Source organism: Periplaneta americana, chromosome 1 (genome assembly GCF_040183065.1).
Source record: "Periplaneta americana isolate PAMFEO1 chromosome 1, P.americana_PAMFEO1_priV1, whole genome shotgun sequence".
In the NCBI taxonomy this organism is placed as follows: Eukaryota; Metazoa; Arthropoda; class Insecta; order Blattodea; family Blattidae; genus Periplaneta; species Periplaneta americana.
This window is the reverse complement of record NC_091117.1, coordinates 112,614,407-112,619,194: the sequence shown is the minus strand read 5'-3', so window position 1 is coordinate 112,619,194 and position 4,788 is coordinate 112,614,407. Positions and strand designations below refer to the sequence as shown.

General features: G+C 33.7%; 1 long non-coding RNA gene across 1 annotated transcript; it reads left to right on the top strand.

The window, feature by feature from the left end:
* Nucleotides 1-2,122: 2,122 nt before the first annotated feature.
* On the top strand, nucleotides 2,123-4,788 carry LOC138699855 (uncharacterized). Its single transcript, XR_011332093.1, has 2 exons — nucleotides 2,123-2,808; nucleotides 3,912-4,788. It is a non-coding gene; the product is annotated as an uncharacterized lncRNA (long non-coding RNA).

The window sequence follows — 4,788 nt, the reverse complement described above, 5'->3', positions numbered from 1 at the left end:
TTATCTAATATTATTTGGAATATATTAACATTCTATGTATTTTAGTTTAATTCTGCTACACAGTTTATTTCAGTGTTTAATTAATGGTTCATAGTATTTTGTTGTTTAATTTGTAAATAACTTTTGTATACATGTAACTCTCATCTCAATCAAATTGTTGGATTCTTTGTAAGTTCATGCATATGTATATACACTTTTTGCTGGTTGAGTGGAAGAGAAGGCCTTACGGCCTTAACTCTGCCAGCTAAAATAAATCATTATTATTATTATTATAAAAGTAAGAGTGATCTCAGCCTTGTTAACAATTCGAAGAGATATTCCTATGTAAATAAAGCGGCGAAACTAGCGCTGAAGTAGTTCTGGTGATTTCGGAAGTGAAAATTGTTGAATTTATAAGGGTTTCTTTTTATGTAGATACAGTTGATCGTATATGCATCATAGACAAATATATGCATGGCGTAACAAAACCCTAAACTAACCAAATCTAACCTGTCACAGATTCGTATATGCAACATGTATATAAGCGGGGAACTACTTCAGCACTAGTTTAGCAAAAAATTGAATTAATTTGTTTGAAAGATGAAGTAGGTTATAGGCCAAAGATTATTATTTGAACTCTATAGAGAGTAGTGGTTTGGTTCGACTGGAACATCTCGGAAAAAAGAAGATATATATTTTTTTATTATTACCGGTATAGACCTATATTCATTATTATTTATTATTCCACAGTTGAGTAACAAAATGGACAAGGAACCATCCAAAAGAAAAAATCGAGACACCCTTAGAACAATAGCATTTTAAATATCGTGGTAAATTAGAAAACATACCACTAACTTTATGAGTTCCTGTAGGCCCTAAATGTTTTTATCCATCTAAATCACTGATAGAGGAGGTCAGCTGTCGAACATGTTAGTAAAGCAATTCACAGTGCCGCTATCTTTCCTGAATTTGAGATCGGTGAATCTTCACACATGCAACAGAGTGACTCCACTTCTCTATCCATGATCCACATTTTTGTAGTTCAGTTCAAATCTATGAACTATTGGGATCGAACAGTAATGGTCCTAAGTCTTACCAAGCGGAAATAACACAGAGCTAACAGTTAATTAACAGTGTATGGTAATTATGTAGTAATAATCGGCCAGGCCTCCATATTCCCGCAATAGAGGTCCAGGGCACCTTCGTTATCATATGTATTTTCTTTTATTAAATTTCGTTTGTATATGATTAACTTGTCATCCAGTATCCACTTTACACCCTGGATCTCTGTTGTAGTAAGATGATGGCCTGGCCGATATGACCTGTCGATGGTTTGTTTCTACACAATTATTAAAATATATGTATATACTTGGTAATGTATCTATCCTGGATCTCTATTACGGGAAGATGGCCTGGCTGGTGATTACTACTTAATTACCCAAAATTTAAAACTAACCATTATCAACACTCGTTTTTAGATTGCTTTTTTTTTTTTGTTATGATCGTCGTCGTAGGTGTGTGCTCGTTAATTGATTAGCAACGGCTATATAACTACTGATAATGGATAAATGCTTAATAAAGAAAATTGTCCCCACTGAAAGTGCAGTGAACGGGAATACAATGATAAATTGGGTTATATTAATGATAGTGAAACTAATGGCTCATCGTCGGGTGGCGATCAAAACCTTGTAATTCCAAAACTGGAAATTTTACAAGAGAAAGATATAATATTACTGATACGATATCATGTTCACGTGCTCTATTTTATGTACATGTCTTAAATGTCTGTTTAAATTCGACTGTTTACTAAATATGGTACTGCAATGTTTGCATACCACAGGCATTATTACAGAAGTTTGAAAACTAATCCATCAATCTCGAATGAAAGTAAAAGTAATCCAGTTCACAATTACTGCGGTAAATAAAACATTTTTATGCTTACAACGGGGCTCAGCGTCACACCGGAAGCGGAATTTCTTCACCGATAGCGCATGCGCAATAAAGGGAGCCGAGGGTGACTTTTATCGTCTCGTAAATTGAACTAAGCGCTGCGTTCTGTTACGAACCCCAGGGGGGTGCAACTTGATTTGAGTTATTTACAACGTGAACTGAGAGACATCTACCGACATTGGTAAGGAATAAGTCCTCGTTCCTTCAATAATTCCTCAATAGATGGCAAACAAATCAACAAATCGAATTCTGCGTCGATGTTTTGCGTACCGGTATGTGTTTTCATTCGTATTTCAACGTGTTTTGGGTAATATTACTCAGAAGTTTTGTGCTACACGTGTTTTCTTCTATTGAGGTAAGATGATATTTACGTACTTATTTTGCATTGGAGATCTGAGATTATAAATGAAACATAATGAGCACTTATTGTGTTGTTTATTTATGTATTCGTGTCTTTTGTTAACGTGTGTTACATGTGTTCACCTATGCTATTCTGAGAAGGAGGTGATATTTAGTACTTATTATTTTACAAATGGAGATTTATTTGCTGAAATTATAACTATAAGTGAATAATTATTGTGATGTAGTTTTAACACATTGTAATTGAAGTTATTGTGAGGTGACATGATTGATACGTTTCAAGCAAACAATGCAAGAATTAAACACATAATATGTTTAATTAACTTAATTGATTGATTAACATAATATGTATTTATTATTTAATTACTTATTAGGGATGTAAGAAAAATCACTAGTATTGTCTGTCATTCCAGCATGTCCCAGAAAACCTGGGTAAAAACTTGCTCTGTGCCTGGTTGTCTGGGGTCAAATAGAAGAGATTGGGACTTACCATTTTTCCACTTCCCGAAAAATGTTGAGGTTAGTAATATTGATTACTTAATCTATATTCCTTTAAATTACTCTTGTATTTGTACCTACAGAGAGTAATACAGCAATGTTTTTTTAGGCGAGTCCATTTTTATATGCTAAAACCTAACCTAACATTTAAGCACGTGATTAGCTGTGCAATATTGTAGTAGCCAAACATGTTTTGTAATAATAAAAATATCAGTAGTAGTTGCCCAGATCAGCTACACCAAATAAAGTGCAATCTTCTATTGCTTCACAGGTTTCTGTGAGATTTATACAGTATAATGTAAAACACGTGGTTTTATTTTGCAGCCACAAATACTTTCAGCATAAAAATCGGTTAATGCTTACCTGTACGGTATATTCTAATACATTGTTATAGCCCGTCTCTCCACTTCTTACAAGTATAACACTAGAGAGTTTAAGAACGCAATACTAGAGAAATAGACAATTTCCCTAGTAACCTAATTAAGATTGGCCTCTCACATGTTATGTTGGTAATAAATTAGTAACATTGTAACAAATACGGGAGGAGCTACAACAATACATAAGTATAAAGAGATGTCATAGGATTTTTATTTTGAAATTATTTGTGCGTGGAAACTAAAATCACATGTTTATGACTATATAAATCACACAGAATCCAGTGAAACAAGAGGAAACTGTGTCTCTTTTGGTGTAGCTTTTCAGGAAAAATACCATATTAAATATAAAAATGGATCAAAAGAAAAGGTTCTTATTTAGTACTGTCACTAGACAACCTTACTTGAAATGAAAGTATCTGAGAATGCGCAACAGTTTTTGCATTTGCATGTACAAACTTGGACTACTCCCGTTTCACAAATTGTTGTTGAAAACAAAGCCGGCATTGAAAAAAATGCCTAGAAATTCTACAAAGTAACTACCTAATTGCATATTTTGCTAGTTACATAATCATAGAACTAGAAAGAGACTCGATCTGTATGATATACGAGCTTAGAGTTTCGAACAGTATCATAAAATTCGTAGTTCTTAAATGCCCCAGAATATGCAATAGACCCAAGGTTGTATGATACTAGAGTAGGCCTATTCTATTTACTGGTAATTCTAATTAATACTTCTACATTTTACAGGGCTGTACATTGGGCAGAAAGTATAGGTGTAACCTATACCGAACATACTGCTACGACACTGTTCAACAGAGTAGTATGCAGTCGTCACTTTTCAGAGACTGATTTTAAAACAAAAGAGAGAAAAGGTCTCAACTGGTCGGCAGTTCCATCTTTGGATGGATCAATCACAAGCGCACATTCAGACTCACAATCGAATTACCCTTCATCCGCACAACTTTCTTATCCTTCATCCATTCTATCAACTATACGACTTTTACTAGAAAATGAACTTACCCAATTGTCTCCTCAAAAAGACCTCAAATTCCTACAACCCTCAAAAACCTATCAAAGAAAGTCCACAGGCCTGTGTCCCTCCTCCTTTGCCAAAGAACACATTCCAGTCCCACCAACACCAGACATATATTACTGTTTTCATATAGCATGTCATTGTATCAGTTTGTTTTCTAGTGAAATTACAGAAGTAGCACATAAATAAACATTCTTCGACATAAATATCTCATTTCCTCACAATAAACATTGTACTTTGCTGAGAAAAATGTGTTAAAATGGTTTATAATCTTGAACACTTGCATAGTATACGAATTTAAACAATTTTTACTTACAAATGGCAATGTACTGCGTATTTCTGATATTAATAGAAGTATGTAAATGTAAAAGAATCACTACGGAGACTCACAGAGTGTGCCCTGTTAGTGCATGAATAAAGTGGCTTTTAAAAGCCAGACGAATGCATAATAATAGTAATAATGATCACTGAGAGTTGTTCCTTATTATTTTGATAATTTAGTAATAATACCTGTACAATATATTTTGTGTTCTTTGTGCTTCTTCCACATTCTTTTATGTTACTTTACAAATAAATATTTCTGGAACACTA